Source organism: Eumetopias jubatus, unplaced genomic scaffold (genome assembly GCF_037043125.1).
Source record: "Eumetopias jubatus isolate StellerSeaLion01/CBP00866 unplaced genomic scaffold, mEumJub1_p1.0 scaffold_2, whole genome shotgun sequence".
Taxonomy (NCBI): Eukaryota; Metazoa; Chordata; class Mammalia; order Carnivora; family Otariidae; genus Eumetopias; species Eumetopias jubatus.
In genome coordinates this window covers 98,101,017-98,123,393 of record NW_028274808.1, presented here as the reverse complement: position 1 = coordinate 98,123,393, position 22,377 = coordinate 98,101,017, and positions in this window count along the sequence as shown.

Below are 22,377 nucleotides of genomic sequence, written 5' to 3'. Positions count from 1 at the left end.
GACCTTTAAAGGGATAGCAAGTTTTGAAAATTAGTGACTATAATTTCAACTTTTTTTTAAACAGAAGAGAAAGTTAGAATCAGAGGTTTCATAGTGAATCTTAATTTACTTAAAGCATCATATATTGACAAGTTATGATGAATTTTGAGGGTTTCATACCTTTCAGAGACCTTTACCTATCTCCTGCTAACTGAAACGTCAATGTTGAAGTTTTATTCTTTTCCTTTACTGTAATTTAACCTTTATCTCTAAAAACAATCCTTGGATATTAAAATATCTATACTGAAATATAACTTACTATGTTAAAAGTCTCCCATTTGAAAGAGTTGAGGACAGAGTGCACTGGTAATGAGTGATTTCATAAAAAGGTAGAAAGAGCATTTAGAACTTATGTAGAGTACAATAAAGGTAAAGAAGTAACAGATAAAGGATCTCTGAAATAATGTTAATAACAGAATTTGTCTATTCCATGAGAGATACTAGAGATTCTTTGCCGTCTTTTAATAAAAGAATATAAATCCTTGAAGTTACTCATAGATTTATTTCATTTCATTTTGCTTTGTTTCATTTTAACAAAGATGATGTCTTAAAAGTGCAGGAGAATTGACTACTACATGTACAAAATGTAATTATAAGTGAGTATTCCTGAAGAAATATGTTTTCCTTGCGCTTAAACACTTTTTAGGTATAAATAAACATATTAATCAGTTAATTTCACGTGTATGTTTTATGCATTAGCAGAGATTCACTTAAAAAGGGAGAAAAGTAAATGATAGTTACATAATGGACATGAAAGAGAAAAAAATTAAAAACTGTTCTTGGAGTTAGATCCTAAATCACCACAGCTGAAGAGGGAACAGGCAAAATGCCAATCTCCTAGTCTTTCCCAGAAAGGGCTCTGACTGCAGACTTTATAAGATATTGACTGTAACTTGCTTTCTTTGTGTGTCACTTGCTCTATTTGGGGGGCTTTCTGACTCTCTTTAAAGGGAATGGTTTCCTCAAATGTTCTGTGACACATTTTTGTCCACACATCCCATTCATCTTTCCATCATGTTTATTATCGGCCCCTCTGATACCAACTGAGAAAGAAAAGATTTTTTGCGAGAGTGGTTCCAAAGTGTCCCACTGCATCTGGTCTAAGTAGCTACCTAGGACACTGCTTTGCTTCTCTAGCATCCAAATTAGAATTTGAAGTTTCAGTTTTAGCCTACGAGTCTGTTTAGCCAGTTTTCCAGAGATAGGGACAGAAGGATGGAGAGAGCCCTAGTTGGTCCAAGTGCCACTCCCAAACTGTCACTGAAGAGTGCCCCAGGGCTCCCTTCTTGTGTTTTCTCCGGGTGAAATTAGAGCTCCTAAGAACCACCCCTACCTGTTCCAAACCGTGCCACGGTCTCCACCATTTGTAATCGACTGTGGTCTTATCTGGGTTTTTATTGACCTGCAGACCCTATCCTCTCTCTGCCTCTCCCTGTCTCTCTGTTTCTTTTTCCTTCTCAGGAATTATCATACTATCTATGGATAAAGAGTTCTTCATTTATTCTAGAAAAGTCTTTTCTAAAAAGATCTTTTATATCATTTATTATGCTTCTAAGGAAAATTGGTGTTGGTGCACTTATGTGCAGATCATTAACTCTAGGGTCATTTTAAAATAATAATTAAGGTTGTGAAGGCTACTCAAAGTCTTTTGTAGTACCAGGGGCTCATAGTCCTATTCTCATCCACATTTGGTTTTGTTTAATCTTAAACCATTTTCCAAATCTTTTTAAATACATTTTAAAGCTAACAAATAGTTAAAGGGAATAAACAAGTCTGAAACATCTTCAACTCTTCCTTCTCATATTCTCATATGACATTTTTTCACAACATTTTACCTGGTGAGGGAAAATATTATTTTTAATATATTTAATTACAATATAACCTTGAATATAGATTCTTATCTATAGGATCTTTTTGTAAATTGTAAATAAGATTAATTTTTTAACAGCTTAAAATCAGGTAGGTATTATATGCTTCCTTGGTTCTAATCTCAAAAGAATGTCTCAGTGGTGCAGTTGGGGCTCTCATAGACTGCCTAAGCCCTAGCAGCTGCTGCCACGCCTGAAACCCCTTGTTTTAGATTTGCCCTTAGCTGTATGCACATTATGTACATTTCATTCTCAGAATTAGCACAGTGTTTTGCAGACAGTAGGCTCCCTGTAAATGTAGATGTTAAACCAAGAACAGAAAGGAAAGGGAAAAGGAAAATACAAAATTTAAAGGCAAACCTCTCATGGAGACATAATTTTTTTTTAAACATTTCTTTTTTTTTTAACATTTTATTTATTTGACAGAGACACAGCGAGAGAGGGAACACAAGCAGGGGGAGTGGGAGAGGGAGAAGCAGGCTTCCCGCAGAGCAGGGAGCCGGATGCGGGGCTTGATCCCCGGACCCTGGGACCATGACCTGTGCCGAAGGCAGACGCTTAACAACTGAGCCACCCAGGCGTCCCTCAGGGAGACATAATTCACCACAGTGATGTTCCTACATTTTCAAATGCCTCATAAAACAAGAAAACTTGCAATTTTCTCATGAACGATTTTGCGTATGGCAACAGACAATCTAATTTATTTATCAATTGACATGATTGCAGATGCATGAACGCACATGTCAAAGCTTACTTTCATTAGAGAGAAATAAATAGAAACAAAAGCTATAACATTTATTGTCAAAAGCACTTATTATATACTTGTCTCTCTGTAAGGCACTGGGGAAGTGGTTGCTGTGATTCTTGTGCTCAATAAGCCTACAATCTAGTGAATTCAGAGTAAATTTAAAAATTTGGTGGTTTATTAAGCATCTTTGTATTTTGTATGATAACTTTTTAATTACACAATTTAATAATATGTTTCCCTATTTACTCCAGAACACTAGCTTTCCTTTTAAAACAATAGTGTCCTTATCCAGACAATGACCATTAGTCATGATAGTGACCTTGAGTATTGGCCAACTAGAGACATTCTTACCTGGCACATTAAACTGAATGAATTAAAGGAAGGACAAGGGAGGTCAAATCAGGCATTACTTTAGTTAACTCTTTCTAGCTTAGTCCACACTATAGGTGGAGGCTTTCTGTGTTCCTCAGAACATGTAGATTGTGCAGTTAAAGGATGAAATTGCCACATGTGTATAGTTCAAATGTAAACCTAAGTTTCTCACCAATGGCCTTTGGTTATAGCTCAAGTATTTACCAGGTCTGAGTATAAATGAAGGGAAGAGATTTATAAACTAACTTTTTGCCTGATTTTCCTAGTTTCGTTATAATTCCCTCTGAAACTTAAAGTCCCATTTTATGAATTTGAAAACATTGACTGTCAGTAAAACCAACTGTCAGGTTATAAGAGTGATAGAGAGAAAATTGCATATAAGTTATATAATTTTAAGAAAATGTCATAAAGATATAGTTTTGTTTGGCTTCTAGACCAGCATATATCATACTTTTCCCCTAAAATTAGAAGTGGGGTGGGGGGAATGCTGTTCTATGCACAAAGCAACTCAATTTTAGCCAGGCAGGGTAGAACTGAATCTAAGTCCTAAGGTCTCATCTATCATGTAGATTTTGTTTCCTTTCAAAATTTAACTATACAAATGCTGATTTTTTTTACATAAGAAGTAATAAATTAGAGTTTCTGAGTGGAGAGCAGATTGGAGGGGAAAAGAGGAAATTTGGCAAAAAAGAGAATTTTTTCTCTTCTCTGCATCCCTTTTGCTTTATCAGATTTTATCATACTCTCTAGGCATTAATAGTACACTATCCTCTTTTGTACTCTGTCATTGAGTTTTTGGTTTTTCTCCCTTTTGCTGCCTATTGTCCCTATGCCAGAATATAAACAAGGCAAAGTAAAATTCAAATCACTTAAATTCATAGTTTGTTAGCAGTTGTATTAAATGATTTAACACAATATTTGGAAACATTTGGGTAAAATAACGTTAGCCCAGTGTAACATAGAGATTAGTGTTGAGATTAGAAACAAAGGACTCTGGAGTCAGACTAGAATCTGAGTCCTGACTCTATGACTTCCTGAATTATGTGAACTTGGGGAAATTTGCCTCTCTTCCTCAAAACTCTGTTTCTTCTTTTGGACAGTGAGAGCAACATTTCCTAATTTGTATCATCAGTGTGGGGATCTCAGTAGGTATCATACAAGAGGAAAAAAAGTTCTTAGTGTGTGACCAAATAAAGATCCAGTGGTGCCTGGAAATTTTTATAATTTCAATAATCTATTATTTTATACCATGTCCTACAATGAGTTGAAGGTATTCACATAAATGCACAGATACAAGCACACACATTTTGAAGATATTCAAAGGTTTCTCCATGAACACAGTACACGCAGTTTAAGCTATAGTCTTCTGTTATAAATATCAAGAGCCCTGTTTTACACTGAGAAGTTGAGCATACCTGCCAATACAAAGGTTTCACAGAAGGAAAAAATAAATATTTCAGAATTTGACCCTCTGCAGTGAACCCAGAGGTACTAATTCCCTCTCTCTGATCAGTCATTATTCTGTTTGTTTCTTCTGATCCTGTTTCCAGTCTGAGAATTCAAACTAACTTTCTTTTTGTGCTCATCTCAATGAGCTAACTTTATGTCTATACAATTTTTCCTTTCCTTTTTGATTTGATCTGAGACCCAAGACCTGGACTTAGATTTCTTCTTGGGTATGACCACAGTTCCTTGGTCTACACAAAAATGCTAATTGGGATTTGTTGTCCTACTTTTAACCACATCTGTTAACACCCTGCCTGGTAAATCTGGTTTCCAGATTTGGGCCCAGTTAGTCCAATTTGCTGCAGCCCATGACTTAACGTTTAACTTACACATCAGTATATGCACACATTCCACATGTATGTATGTTTAAATCACCACAGATTGAAATGGAACTCTTTAAAATGGAACTCTGTCAAATGACACACTTGACAATTTACTCCACTATGATTTTCTGGTCCTAATATGGATTTTAAAAGTAAGAATGTCTATCTTCATCAGAGTTAATGATGAATAAAACAATTTGAATATGTTCAGGACTATACAATAACCAGTCTAGCATATTGGTAAACTGTTACTATTGAGGAAGTGGAATAGTCTGCTATTTGTTTTAAGTCTCTGCCATGGAAATTAACTAACATTCAAACTATCAACAATATATACGCTGACATATTTAGCTATAATTTAGTTTGAACAAAGTACTTTAAAATGGAGATCAATGTTATATAATAAAATCTTAGGCAGGAATTAGGCTAAAGATAATAATTTACAGATGAAGAATCAGAGTCCATGGGTGGTTAGCTAATTTTGTCATGACCAATAACGTAATAAGTGTTAAATCATTCTCAAACTCAGTCTTCTCAAACCTAGTCTGGAAGTCTTCATCTCTCATTGTGCTCACTCCTGTGGAACTCATGAACAATGTCTCTTATTTTCTGTGATTTTATGATGGAAGCTTAGTAACATTTTTTAATGGGAGACATAAAGTCTGAATTTAAGGGTGTTTTTGTTTGTGTTTTGTTAGAGTTGGTCTGTGACAAGAATGGTACCATTTTGTTTTTAATTGTATAGTGTTAGATACTGTAAACTGTGTATAAATAAATGCCTACAAAATAACTTGAGCTTTAATCTTAAAGAAACTGCAAATGTAACTCAATGATCTTCTACTGAAAAATTTTTTTTTTAGTTTTTGAAAAATATTGCTCACCAGATAGACATACTATGAAATAGTTATTTAGTAGCTGTTTCAAAAAAGAATAAAATTAACTAATTTGAGAATATTCAAGATGATTTTGCCTGGAATTCAATGGATTACCTAGCCTTATCCAGGTCCTTAACTGAAACTTCAAGAAGTCCATGCAATGAGTGGTGTCACCCAGAGTATCCAACTGTCTAATGATAACTAGAAAATAAACCAGCTGTGGCACAGGGCCTCACACATCTGTCACTTTGAAATATTCTAGGTGGAATTCATTTCTGGCGGTTCCTCTTTTTTGCTGTCCCTTACTTCCTGTTGGAAGCTCACCCCACTAGTTGGCATTTACCATGGAGCTGAAATTTCTCTCCTAAGTTTACTTCCCTTAACTCTGGGTTTTGTTTAGGTCTGATTCACCAGTCTGTACACAATGACAGCCTTCCCTTCTTCATGTAGTCATGTAACCAGATGGAATCCATTTTCCAGACATTCTCATTGACCTGGAATTCAAAGAACAGACATTCCCCCAACCCCAACCACACACACACACACGCACACGCACACGCACACGCACACACATACACTGCCCCCTGAGCCCTCACCACCTTCCCTATGCCCTCATAGTCAGCCACTTTGGCTGATGTTTCTGGGATCAGCCCCAGTAAACAGAACCTATCCAAGGCCTCAGAATCTGGTCAACAGATGGGGGCCTGCTTCTGTCTCAGGACAAATTAGGGCATTTTTCTCTTCTATTCTTCCTAGGGCCTCCTTTCTGTTTTCAGATCAACTGTATCTTCTCTTTTCCATCTTTGTTAAGATAGAACCTATGATATTCACAGATACAAGGAAAAGCATAGTAACAGTATTTTAAAGAAGGGCACTACTCTCTGCCTCAAATCCCACTCTAACTATTTTAAGAGAGGAAAAAACACACCCAGGGAAACACAAGCATAATTGAAAACTTAAAATATGCCAGGTACTATTTCTGTGCTGCACATTCATTTTATTTAACATTAACTTCATATTGGTTAAGTGTAAGAGATGTTTTATTCATTATCTTATTGTATGAGTTAACTGAGCTTGAGACAGTTTAAAAGAATTCTATTTACCAAATGTCATTTATATACAAATATGATTGTCACATACAATTTTGACTTCTGTTGCTTTATCATATGTATCTGTCAATATTTTATAAAAATATATTATCCATTATTACACAGTGTTCTTCCTCTATAAAAGTAATCATAGTTAAGTTGGTCCAGATATGCATTTAATAAAAGGGTTGCTTATCATCTATATGTTTCAAGTTATACCTAAGTATCCCACTGCGAAAGTACTTGCTTCTTCCAATTTACTCTGAGCTATAATTTCTGGGGATAGTGAAATAATATGTCTATTTTCAACTAAGTGTTTATTATCCAAAGAGCCTAAAATTGTAAAGAAAATAATGTGTAATATTGTACAGCAATTCAAATACTTGGAATTGTTCCAAATTCAGGTGAACTTCAGTCAGTTTTTCCATAATTAAAAACAGATGATTACACTGGGGTATATGAAATATAGTGCATAGTTTAGTGCAAAAGAGGCAAAAGGGCTAAACAAATCATTAAAATTTAATATATGAAACTTTAACAGTATTTTAAATATCACTTAGTATTTAAATGTGAAAAACTGTTCTAATATATTATAAAAAATTGAAGGTCACAGAACATAAATAGATGACTAAATAATAAATTCATCTACCTTAAGTCTGTTAACCTGGCATTCGGGGAAACACTGACCAGTGAGGAAATTCTTTAAGAAGGAACAATTAAAGGTATTTAAGTACTACAAATGGGAAGAGAGTTTCCTAGTAGTTATGCTAAGTATACTTTATGCTAGAGTCAGCATTGAAAACTAACCCTCTGGATAATATAAATTATGTCCATAAATAAATATAGTTGGTTGAAATTTCCATTGTTTATTGATTAGAAAAGTGTCTTCAGTCACATCCATTAAGGATCTGGCAAACTGAGTCACTTGAATTTTATGGTCCTTGATAACCTTCAAATGACTAACAATTGTGATGAAACCTGATAGTTAGGCTTAATACCATCTATGAGAATGTGTAAGCAGAAAATTTCCCTTTCATAATATGTATTTCCATCTTTTAACATCTTCAAAAATTCAAAATACTATTAATAATACATATGTAGGATGAATAGACCATGGATATTTTTTCCAAAGAAAACACAGAGATGTCCAACAGACACATGGAAAGATGTTCAACATCACTCATCATCTGAGAAATGCAAATCAAAACCACAATACGATATCACATTATACCCATCAGAATGGCTAGAATCAAAAAGGCAAGAAATAACAAGTGTTGGTGAAAATGTGGAGAAAAAGGAACCCCTGGGCACTGTTGTTGGGAATGCAAACTGGAGCAGCTTGATTCAATAATTTCACTACTAGATATTTAGCCAAGGAAAATAAAAACCCTAATGCAAAGAGATAGGCAGCCCTACATTTATTGCAGCGTTATTTGCAATAACCAAGATACGGAAACAACTGAAGTGTCCATAGATAGATGAATGGATGAAGATGTGGGGTGTGTGTGTGTGTGTGTGTGTGTGTGTGTGTGTGTGTGATGTACTATTGCTCAGCCATAAAAAAAGGAGGAGTTCTTGCCATTTGCAACAACATGAATTGAATAAGAGGGTATTACGTGAAGGGAAATATGTCATAGAGAAAGACAATTGCCATATTATTTCACTCATATGTAGAATTAAAAGAAAACAAAACAAATGAATAAAGAAAGAAACCAAAAGCAGAATCAGACCTCTAAATACAGAGGACAAAATAATGGTTGCCAGAAGGGAAGGGGTGGAAGGATGGGAAAAATGGGTGAAGGGGAATGGGAGATAAAGGCTTCCAGTTATGGAATGAATAAGTGATGAGAATAAAAGGTACAGCATAGGGAATACAGTCAATGGTATTGTAACAGTGTTGTATGGTGACAGGTGGTAGGTACACTTGTGGTGAGCATAGCATAATATATGAGTTATTGTATCTCTGTGTTGTACATGTGAAACTAAAGTAACATTGTGCGTCACCTATACTCAAAATAGGAAAAATGCATTTTAATTCACAAAAAGGTCATAAAGTGGTAAAAATATAAAAGAGTGACTGCCACAAAGTAATATATTACAAATAAATAGCACCAACAATATATTATTTTTATTACTGTTACCATTGTTGATGTATTTGCTAATTATTGTTACTACACTTACATCTGAAAACACATAAAAAAAAATCAATCTTGTTCTTAAGAGTGGCAATCTTAAATTAAAAAAAGAAAAATTAAAGTCCTCAGGGCCCCTGGGTGGCTCAGTCAGTTAAGCATCTGCCTTTGGCTCAGGTCATGATCCCAGGGTCCTGGGATAGTGCCCCGCATCAGGCTCCTTGTTCAGTGGGGAGCCTGTGTCTCCCTCTCCCTCTGCCTGCCACTCCCCCCCTGCTTGTGCTCTCTCTCCTGTCTCTCTCTCTCTGTCAAATAAATAAATAAAATCTTTTTTTTTTTTTAATTAAAGTCCTAAATCTAGAAAGCTTCAGAGAAGAAATTGTGCAGTCTCTTGGCATATCCACTGGAATGGGGTAATAGTTAAGGAAATTAACCTGCATAAAACAGTGGTAGCTTACAAAATATAAAGATAGGAGATACAATGTCATAATTACATTTTCAATGGGCTGAATAAAAATTAATACTCAAGTTGTGTACACAGTTTTTCAGCTATTGTTTCTTAAGAGTTTCTTCTTCAAAAACATCTACTGAGTACTCTCTCTGTTCAGTATATACTACTTCTGAAACACATTTGTTTTTCTATAATTATTTACTCCTTAGCTGTTACGACTGTGGTTTCTGTATCCACAGACAGAGGGAGGGGATCACAACATAGTAATTAACATTCTCAAGACTTAATTACCCAAAGTTAGAGATTTATAACTCACAGGGAAATTACCACTGCCTTTGTTCACAGCTGGAACTCCTTACATAAAATAGTAATACTAAATGAATATATATCATTTACAATTAATACCTAATCAAGATATAATCATATTAAAATAAAATATGGATTATATCTCCATAAATTTTAGCTTTTATTAAGCTAATTATAAGTTATTCTTACTTTTCAAACTTATGCAGTCCCTTTTCATTATCAGGGAAGCTTATCCTAACTACATTCTCTGGGTATAATAAAACAAAACCAAACAAATAACCCTGGATGCTAATTAGTTTCTTTAACTTTTCTACATTAAAGAAAAGGAGGAGATCTCTCTTTCAGTCACTAGAGTTATTTTCTTCTTGAACAGACAAATCATGCTAAAGGTCAAGTACTTCTCTCTTTCTACTCAGTGTTTTAAGCAACATCAAAAGCATATAATATTAAGAACTAGCAAGTTGGGGGGTTGGGAAAAGGGTCATATGCCATTGGTGAAAAACAGAAGTTTTAAAAGTATTTTGTAGTGGAATATGGTTAATCCATTTACATAATAAAAGTAAATTACTTTCTTTTTAAAAATATCTACCTATCTATCTATTTATTTAAGTTTTTATATAAATTCCAATTAGTTAACAAACAGTGTACTATTAGTTTCAGGTGTACAATACAGTGACTCAACACTTCCATGCATCACCCGGTGCTCATCACAAAAAACGCACTCCTTAATCCCCATCGTGTATTTAACCCATCCTCCCACTCACCTCCCCTCCAGTAACTATCAGTTTGTGCTCTACAGTTAAGAGTCTGTTTTGTGGTTTGCCTTTCTCTCTCTCTTTTTTTCTCCTTTACTCATTTGTTTTGTTTCTTTATTTCTACACATGAGTGAAATCATGTGGTATTTGTCTTTCTCTGACTGATTTTTTTCATTTAGCATAATACACTCCAGCTCCATCCATGTCCTCCATCTTGCACATAGCAAGATTTCGTTCCTTTTGATGACTGAGTAATATTCCATTGTGTGTGTGTGTGTGTGTGTGTGTGTGTGTGTGTGTGTGTGTGTGTGTATTCTTTATCCATTCATCAGTCGATGGACGCTTGGGCTGTTTCCATAATTTGGCTATTGTAAATAATGCTGCTGGGAAAATGAGAAGGGCTAAATTTTGTGAGTTCTTGCAACTATTGAGGCTTAAATTACCTTCTAAAGAAAGTCTAGTTCTTACTTTCACTCTTATGTAAATATTTATTCATGTTCACAAAGAAGTTTAGCTTTATCAGTAAACTGAAAATAAGTCAGGTAAAGTTAAATCAATAGAATACTTGAATAAGTCTTGGGGCATTCATACCATGTAATATTATGGAGAAGTTAAAAGAAAAGAGGGACATCAAAATTTACTAATGTGGAAATTTTTCAATGTATGTTTATTATAATAAAATGGAATAACAAAGTATTACATGCTATATAACCAATTTATTTCAAATGTGTACACAAGCTATGCATCCCTATGTGTATATGGTTTGTAAATGCATAAAAATACATTTGGTGGGGAGCCTGGGTAGCTCAGTCAGTTACGCATCTGCCTTCGGCTCAGGTCATGATCTCAGGGTCCTGGGATTGAGCCCCGCATCGGGCTCTCCACTCAGCCTGGAGTCTCCTTTTCCCTCTCCCTCTTTATATAATCTCTCTTGCTTTCTCTCTCTCTCAAATAAATAAATAAATAAAATCTTTAAAAGATTTGGAATTATGTACCTCAACCTGTTTTTAGTGATTATCTTTGGGATCTTACTGCCTCAGTACTTTTACTTTTTTTATATCATGCCAGTTTTCAGAATAGTGTATTTGTGTATTTCTGGGGTTAAAAATAAAATAATATCCTAATGGAAATTATATATAGATATAAAATTTTATATTTTACAAGTAAGATATACTATGTAAAAGATATATTTTTACATATGTACTATACATGTATTATTTTAGCTACATCCTTAACAATACCAAAACTTAACAACTTAGTTGTATATCACTAGAAAGATGGAAATAATAGAATTTATCAGTAAACAGAGTATCATGCATCCGTTTATTTTTTTAATTTTTTATTATTTTTTTCTTTTTTTATTATGTTAATCACCATACATTACATCATTAGTTTTTGATGTAGTGTTCCATGATTCATTGTTTGTGTATAATACCCAGTGCTCCATTCAGTACATGCCTTCTTCATACCCATCACTAGGCTAACCCATCCCCCACTCCTGCCCCTCTGGAACCCTCAGTTTATTTCTCAGAGTCCACAGCCTCTCATGGTTCGTCCCCCCTCCAATTTCCCCCCCTTCATTTTTCCCTTCCTGCTATCTTCTTCTTTTTTTTTTAAACATATAATGTATTATTTTTTCAGAGGTACAGTTCTGTTATTCAACAGTCTCGCACAATTCACAGCACTCACCATAGCACATACCCTCCCCAAGGTCTATCACCCAGCCACCCCATCCTTCCCATGCCCCACCACTCCAGCAACCCTCAGTTTGTTTCCTGAGATTAAGAATTCCTCATATCAGTGAGATCATATGATACATGTCTTTCTCTGATTGACTTATTTCACTCAGCATAACACCCTCCAGTTCCATCCATGTTGTTGCAAATTGCAAGATTTCATTCCTTTTGATGGCTGCATAATAACCAAAAGAACAGTAGAACAGATCAACAAAACTAGGAGCTGCTTCTTTGAAAGAATTAATAAGATTGATAAACCCCTGGCCAGACTTATCAATAAAAAAAGAGAAATGACCCAAATAAATAAAATCATGAATGAAAGAGGAAAGATCACAACCAACTCCAAAAAAATACAAAGAATTATAAGAACATATTATGAGTAACTACATGCCAGGAAATTAGATAATCTTGAAGAAATGGATGCTTTCCTAGAGATGTATCAACTACCAAAACTGAACGAGGAAGAAATAGAAAACCTGAACAGACCTATAACCACTAAGGAAATTGAAGCAGTCATCAAAAACCTCCCAACAAACAAAAGCCCAGGGCCAAATGGCTTCCCAGGGGAATTCTACCAAACATTTAAAGAAGAATTAATACCTATTCTTCTGAAACTGTTCCAAAAAATAGAAATGGAAGGAAAACTTCCAGTCTCGTTTTATGAGGCCACCATTACCTTGATCCCAAAACCAGACAAGGACCCCATCAAAAAGGAGAATTACAGACCAATATCCTTGATGAACATGGACGCAAAAATTCTCACCAAAATACTAGCCAATAGGATCCAAAAGTACATTAAAAGGATTATTCACCACGACCAAGTGGGATTTATCTCTGGGCTGCAAGGTTGGTTCAACATCCACAAATCAATCGATGTGATACACTACATTAATAAAAGAAAGAACAAGAACCATACGATCCTCTCAATAGATACAGAAAAAGCATTTGACAAAGTACAGCATTCTTTCTTGATCCAAACTCTTCAGAGTATAGGGATAGAGGGTACATACCCAATCTCATAAAAGCCATCTATGAAAAACCTACAGTGAATATCATTCTCAATGGGGAAAAACTGAGAGCTTTCCCCCTAAGGTCAGGAACAGAAACATGGCAGGGATGTCCACTATCACCACTGCTATTCAACATAGTATTAGAATATGTGGAATGTAAGAAAGAAAACAAATGAACATAGAGGGGAAAGAAAGAGAGAGAGAAACCATAAAATAGACTCTTAACTATGGAGAACAAATTGAGGGTTGCTGGAGAGGAGGCGGGCAGGGGGATAGGCTAATGGGTGATGGGTATTAAGGAGGGCACTTGTGATGAGCACTGGGTTTTATATGTAAGTATGAATCACTAAATTTGACACCTAAAACTAATATTACACCTTGTGTTAACTAACTGGAATTTAAATAAAAACATGAAACCAAAAAAAAGTTACTCTGAAGGAGAATAATAGGAATTGAAGGGTAGAAAACAGGAATTGTTCAATATTTGTCAAGCTGAATTGCTGAATGTTTGATATACACTAAATATTTTCATTAAAAAGACACAAAAATAATATACCATCACTATAAATTAGAATTTTACATTCAAATAAAAGTTAATTTCAATTATCCTTGTAACTATAGCAATTGCTCTTCTAGTCAACAACTTGAGGCAATCTTCCTGAATTTCAGTATAACAGTCAGTTGGTTATAAAGATCCATCACATTTGTAGCATACACTCTAGTTATACATTGAAGTTAAATATTTTTTAAAAAATTAATAAAAGTTGCTAGAAACAATGTAATATATTATGGTGGGCAATTCAGATTTGGGGGATTTTATTAATCAATCACAAAAATTTAAGACAACGCTCTGTTCATGAGCACCTGAGTGGTTCCGTTGGTTAAGCATCTGACCCTTGATTTGGTTCAGGTCATGTCAGGGTCCTAGAATCAAGCCCCACATCTGCTTTTATTTTTTTAAATACTCCAAATTAGCATACTTGCCAGGCCCCATCTGAATCTTGGCATCTTCCTCCCAAATTAGAAGGTAGAATCTATATTGTTAACTATTTTATCAATTCCTAAGCACCTTTGCAGTAACATCACTCTTGTTTTATTATCCACTTCACTTGTCATCCATATTCAAGTATATTTTCCGATACTATTGTTGACTGTTGACTCTCCCCAAAAACAAAAATGCTATTGCTAAGGCAAAAGTAAATTTATTAGACTTGCTAAAGTAAGGTAGAATACTACCTTGACAGATCTTTAAAATATTTCAAAATGGGAAATTGGGGCAGAATATTTGTAGGGATTAGGATTGTAGGGCCTTGTCTGGAAGATTTTTAAGGTAAGTTTTGTGAGGCAAGGAACTGATTGGGATTAAGTGGAGTTTATAACACAATAGCTTCAAGTTAAGGGTCCCTGTGAAGCAAGGCATTTGAGTTTTTTTTTTTTTTAATAAACCTACCTTAAATTTAATCATCATTGAAAAAGTAAAATGAAATGTAGAGTCTGAGGGAAAGTCTAATCAAAGTCACATCTAACAAAAATACCATAATGTAGAATATGAAATCACAGAAGATAATGATATAAACCAAAGTGTTACCAGAGCCAGGTATTGGTTTTACCATATAAGACAAGGTTTATAATTTTAGACGTCTGGCTATTAAATGTGAACCTCAAGTAAATCATTTTTGTATTCACTTAATGTGTTATAAATATATTTTCTATCTCTGTTTGTGAATAAGTGGTCCAAAATAATACAGGCTGGGTTTTCTGTGATTGGAGTTACTTTAAAAACAGAAGATCTGGAACTTTGATACTTGTGTCAAAATAGGCAGTGGAACTCAGGATTTAATTCTGAGGCAAGACTTAGGAGAGAGGTAACTCGATTGAGATGTAAGGTAACAGATTTAAGGGAGGAGAGTGAAATCTGGCTACCGGTTCCATCTTCTTCCATAAAATTTCAAAAATATATATTTTGCAAAATACATATTGCAATAAAAAGAAATTTGGGAAGGCATAACAAATCTGAGAGTTTGGTTTTGTTGGTTTTTGCTTTATATTGTAGCAGCACCTACACTGGATATGTAATGTACTCTTCAGCCTCACTTTAAAACACTTTTAAAAATACCATTGTGTTTGGACATAAAATACATCCTCATGTGTTACTGAAAATGCCTAATTCCTAAAAGAAAGAAAAATACCACTTACTCTTTCCAGATTTAGGAACCTATCTAAATCTAAGCAATTTAAGAGTCTCTTGGATAAGTTGTTACTTTTTATTTTTATCTTATAAATTATGTATTATTATAGCTTATGATAATTTGGCATAAGATTGATAATGGATATGAAATCTAGGCTTCCTTAAACCCATTTATTTTGCCACAGCAACCTGCAACACGGAAAATGTAGTATAGATTGCCAATTTCAATTATAAGAAAATTATTTGAAATGTGCTGACCCATAATTGTTAGGGATATTAATTTTTGAAATTGCAAAGAAGGAGATTATTTCAAAATCAGCATATATTATGGGAATTGGATTAATATATCAAAGTGAGGCTTAGAGGAGAATTTATAGGACTGAATGCATATATTAGAAAGGAAAGATCTATTTATTTGTTTATTTTTATTTGAGAGAGAGAAAACTGGGGGAGGGCAGAAGGAGAGGGAGAGAGAGAATCTCTAGCAGACTCCACATTGAGACCAGAGTCCAACACCTCACAACCCTGAGATCATGACCTGAACTAAAAATCAAGAGTTGGCGCTGAACTGACTGAGCCACCCAGGTACTCCAAGAGGAAACACTTAAATCAATAATCCAAGATTCTCTCAGGATACTGGAAAAATGTGAGCAAATTAAACCCAAAGGAAGCAAAGAAATAATAATGAAGAAAAATAAAGAAGTAATAAAAATTAGAGCAGAAATCAATAAAATTGAAAACAGGAAATTACTGGATTCAGGCTAAGAAAAAAGAGAGAAGACTCAAATTACCAATATCAGAAGTGAAAGGTGGGACATCACTATATATCGCAGGGACATTAAAAAAACAAAAGAATATGGTTAACGGCTCTGTGCCCACAAATGTGATAACCTAAATGAAATCAACCAATTCTTTGAAAGACACAACCTGCCAAAACTTACACAAGAATAAATAGACTATCTGAATAGGCCTATAAAGGAAATTAAATCCATAATTAGTAAAGTAACCGTTTAAAGCAGAAAGCCCTAGCCCTAGATGGGTTCACTGGTAAATTCTACCAAACATTTAGGAAAGAAATTTTTACCAATTCTCTACAAGCTCTTGCAGAAGTAGAGAGGATACTTTCTGACTCATTCTGCATCCAGCATTACTCTAATATCAAGTTCTCACATTGGTGATCAGAGAAAAATTCCATCAAGTTTGAGAGGCAGAGGGAGAAGAATAACCATTTTGAAATACATCAGAACATTTTATTCATCAGAGCATTTTCTTTTCTTAACAAAGCTACCCCTGAAGGTAAAGTATTTTACAACGCAAAACCTACATACAAAAATTTATTACAGCTTTATTCATAATTGCCAAGATTTGGAAGCAACCAAAATGTCTTTCCATAGGTGAATGGATGAATAAATGAAATATTATTCAGTGCTAAAAACAAATGAACTATTATGCTATTTAAAGACATGCAGGGACCTTAAATGCCTAATGCTAAGTGAAAGAAGCCATACAACATACGATTATAGCAATATGACGTTCTAGAAAAGGGAAAAGCATGAAGAGAGCAAAAAAATCAATGACTATCAGAGTCTGGGGGGCAGAAAGGAAAAATGGAGCACAGAAAAACTTTTGGGCACTGAAACCAATCTGTAGGCTACCATAATGATGGATACATGTACCATTATATATTTGTCAAAATCCATAGAATGTGCAAGACCCAGAATAAACCTTATTGTAATATAGACTTTGTGTGACAATGATACATCAATATAGGCTCATTGTTTGTAATAAATATAGCATTCTGGTGTGTTACATTGACTGCACAGTAGACTGTTTCTATGTAGAGAATTCTCTATTTTCTACACTTACTTTTGTTGTAAACCTAAACTGTTCTAAACAGGAACTCTATTGTTAATGAAATTATATTAATAAAAATACACATTTATATTATACATATTTATCTGACAGTCCTACAGTTAAAACCCAACAAATTATTTGTTTAACTCAATATTCCCAAGTGTATTTTACTGCTAGACTCATTTTTTTTATAACTCTTCTTAATATTCATTGGGACTAGGGTTCCATATAATGTTTACTGTGAAACATTGGGTTTGAATATAATAGTAGTAAATATATGGAAAACTACTACTGTGTATTTTGCTCCCTATATATCTTAAATGTCACATTTTTGTGTGATTAGACAGTGGATATAAAACACTTTTTAAACATATACAAAAAAAAGAAATTGACATACATAAAGTAACAGCAATAAATCAAAAGTATAATGCACTCCTATTTCCTGACTCACCGTGGCAAGTCAATTTTCCTGTAAAAAGCAGCATCTGTAGTTCTCCCATGGAGCTAAACATTTGATTGTGCTTTTCTCTAATCCAGCACAACACACACACACACACACACACACACACACACACACACACACACACATACACACAGACTTCAATTACCATATTGAATATGAGGGGTGGGGCAGCTGATCTTGATCTCAGATCTTTGGCAGAATCCTATTGTGCTTCTCTGGTGGACCTGCCTGATTTTATAGAAACTTGCTTCCTCTCTGTAACTGTGGGCTGACATACGCCTACTTTTTTTACTTGACCTTCTGCCACTCACTTTCAACTTGGTTTGAATCCTTGGTGCTTAAATTGCTCTGTTTGGTCTCTGTTTTGCATTTCTTCCCACTCTATTTGGAAAGCTTGCAGATGACCTTGACTGTGCACTTGGATTTTATGCCCTGTTTGCTCTTTTCCTGTTGCCACGAAGTCATTAGACTTGAAGCACGTCATCTCTCTCTGGAGTTACAATATCTGGGCCTTCTAACTTCCTGGGTTTGGGTCTATGCCTGCCAGACATTCACTGTCTTCGAGGTCCTTCCAGCTGGACTCCTGATCTCGACTTTCACTGGTTGCCCCAGCTGGCTCTGTGACAGTTTCCAATACTTAGCAGACCAAGAGAAGGCCTCCCTTTCCTGTCACAGTGTTTGGTAAGTCAAATATAAAATTTCCTGCGAACTCACAGAGCCTATCTTTGGTGCAACACAGTCCTATTTTTTTTCTCCATAACATATATAACCGTCTATCCTACTATATACCATATACTTATTTATTTTCATATTGTCTGTCCCCTACACTGGGGCATAAACTCCACGAATACAGGGCTGTTTCTTACTAATTTATCATAAATATATGATATGTAAATGGGTACAAAAATGAATATGAGTGAACACTGATGGGGCAAATTGGGGGTAAGAAGGCTTCAATCAACAATTTCCATCGTGGAAAGTCACAAAATTTTTACCCATCAACAGTCGCCCATTGTGATACTCCTTTTATACTTAGAAGGGAATTTGCACTCTGGGCATAATCTCATTGAGAATACTGACATAATCTTAAAACAAAACTAAATGCTTTTTTTAATGTGCAGATCTCAATGAAGTTATTAACAATTAAAGACATGGTTTAATCTCTTTTCATTATTTATTTTATAAGAAGAAAATTACATTGCTCAGTGATTCCAAACCCTAAATCCCTTGAAAAGGGCAATTTTTCACCATTCTTTTATTTTTATGCCTTTTATAACTATATGTTTTATTCTCAGTGAAAATTTCAAGTTTGGAATCTCCCAGTTGAGAGGAGTGGTCATTTCTTCTCCCATTATATGACATCTGGATTGTTTCCACTTTTTGGATATTATAAATAAAGCTACTATGTACATTCATGTCCAGGCATTTGTGTAAACTTAAGTTTTCAGTTCCTTGGGATAAATGTTTCTCTGCAATGTCACCAACATTTGGTGTTGTCACTACTTTTTATTTTAGTATTTGTAGTAGGTGTGTAAAGATATATCTCATTGTGGCTTTAATTAACATTTGCCAAATGGATAATGAAGTTGAACACCATTTCCTGTGTTATTTGCCATCTCTATATGCTCCTTAGTGAAATGAAAATTTTGTGAAGTTTGAAAATACCTTATCCCAGTCAGTAACTTGTCTTATCATGCTCTTAACGGGTTTGTCTGACAAAGTCCAATTTATCAAAATTCCCTTTTACGCATTATGTTTTTTGTATAATGTATAAGAATTCTTCACTTAGCTTCATATCTTGAAATTTTTCTCATATTTTCTCTAAAACATTTATAGTTTTGTGTTTTATTTTTAAGTCTATGGTCCATTGTGCATTAATTTAGGTAATATGTGAGATTTAGTTCAAGGTCATTTTTTGTTTTTGTTATTGGTCTGTAGATATCTAATTGAAACAGTACCATTTGCTAAAAAGGCTCCCTTCTTTCCACTGAATTGCTTTTGCATCTCTCTCAAATATCAGTTGAAAATATTTGTGTGGGCCTATTTCTGGGTTATATGTTCTCCACCATTAATCTCTCTGTCTGTCCTTCTACCACTAAGAAATAAACTTGATTAATCTAGTTATATAGTTCAGATTTAGTGTCAGATAGTGATTCCTCCTACCTTATTCTTCTTTTTCAAGATTGTTTTACATATCCGAGGACTTATGCATTTCTATGTACATATTGGAAGAAGCTTGTCTTTGTCTACAAGAATATTTGCTCAGATGTTAATAGAAATTATATTCACCCTTTATATCAATTTGAGCAGAATTGGTATCTTTAGTATATTTAGTCTTCCAATACATGAACACAGTATATCTATTTATTTAGATCTTGATTTCCATCATTAGTAATTTATATTTATCAACATATATATCTTGTACATATTTTGTTAACTTTATTTCTATGTCTTTTTCTTCGTAGCAAACTTAAGTGATGCTGTGTTTTTAATATTGACTTCCACATGTTCATTGTTAGCATATGCAATTTTGATTCTTTTGCATTGATCTTGTATTTGTCAACTTGTTGAATTCGTTTATTATTTTTTGTAGATTTGTTGTAGATCCCTGGGATTTTCTATGTACACATCATGTCATCTGCAAATAGGGAAAATTTTGTTTCTTTCTTTTTAATCCTTAGGAGTTTTCGTTTCTTTTTCTTGCTTTAGTGCATTGTTAGAACTTCTAGTATATTAAGTAGAATGGTGAGAATAGTCTTCATTGCCTTATTGCTGATCTTTGAGAAATTAATTTTTTCACCATTAATCTGATGTTAACTGTAAGGTTTTTATAGACGGATTATGTCAAAGTGAGGTGGTTCTCTTCTTCAACTTGCTGAGAGTTTTTTATTTTCTCATGAAATTAAAATGTTAAATTTTTTAAATGACTTTTCTGTATCAATTGATGTGATTCTATTTTTCTTCTTCATCTTGATATGGTGAATTGCATTATTTATATCATCTTGGTTGAGACCTAGTAGTTTGTGTCATTTTAGGAAGTTGTCAGATTTGTAAGCATGTACTTATTCATACTGTTCCCTTATAATTCTTTTAATGGTTGTGAAATCTGTTTCATTCCTCATATTGGTGATTTTTGTCATCTCTCTTTTTATCTTAACAGTTTGGATAGACGTATACAATTTTTATTGACTTTTTCAAGGTTCTACCAATTTTTTTAACAGATTGTATTTATTTATTTGACAGAGAGACAGCAAGAGAGGGAATACAAGCAGGGGAAGTGGGGGAGGGAGAAGCAGGCTTCCCCCTGAGCAGGGAGCCCAATGCAGGGCTAAATCCCAGGACCCTGGGATCATGACCTGAGCTGAAGGCAGATGCTTAGTGACTGAGCATCCCAGGCACCCCTCTACCAATTTTTATTTACTATTTTCCTGTTTTCAATTTCATTGATTTCTGCTTTTATTTAGATTATTATTATCCTTCCTTCTGCTTACTTTGGGTTCATTTTGTTCTGTTTTTCTAATTTTGTGTCATAGGAATTTAAATTATCAATTAGAAACTTTTCTTCTTTTCTAATATAAACACTCATTCAGTGCCATAAATGTTCCTTAGTACTGCTTTAGTTGCATCCACAAATTTTGATAAAAAATATTTTTATTTCATTTCATATATATATCCTAATGGGACTTATTCTTTGATTTAGAGTTATTTAGAAGCATGTCATTTAAATCCCAGGTGTTCAGAATTTTTGTGTTATTTATTTATATTATTTTCTTATATTCTTTTCTTTCTATTATTGATTTCTAGTTTGGTTCCATTTTAGTCAGAGAACACAGTCTGTATATCATTTTTTATATGTGTGTTGATATATATATATATATATATATATATAACTGTGATATGGTCTACCATGGTGAATATGCGAACAATATGTATTCTGCTTTGGGGGGGTGAAGAGTTATATAAATGTTAATTCAATTATTTCAGTTGATGGTTTTATTCAGTCATTCTATATCTTTGCTAATTTTATTTCTAGTAGTATAATTAAATATGGGGTACTGAGGTCCCCAGTATTATTGTTGATTTGTCTATTTCCCCTTTCACTTCTATCACATTTTTTATTATTATTCATGTGTTTTGAAGCTCTGTTTTGTACATACACATTTAGGGTCACTGTGGTATTTTGGTGAACTGAGCCTATTATCATTATTTAATATTCCTCCTTGTCCTTGCTATGTAGTCTACTCTAAATGATATTAATAAAACCATTCCTGTTTATTTTTTGATTGATGTTAGCATGATAGACATTTTTCTATCTTTTTGCATTAGCGGTGTCTTTGTGTTAATTGAGTTTCTTGTAATCAGCATATAGTTGGGTTTTTATAAAAAACCCATTTTGTACATTTCTGTTTTATAGGTGATGTATTTAAATAATTTACATTCAAAATTCTCATTGATATGTTAGAGCTTATATCTGGCATTTTTATTATTTACTGTCTGTTTCCTCTGTTTCTCATCCCACTGTTTCTCTTTTCTTGTCTTCATATGGGTTACTTCAATATATATTTTTTTTTTAGAATTCCATATTGCTTTATTTTAAACTTTTTTAAATTTAATTTAATTTTATTTTATTATGTTACGTTAGTCACCATACAGTACATCATTA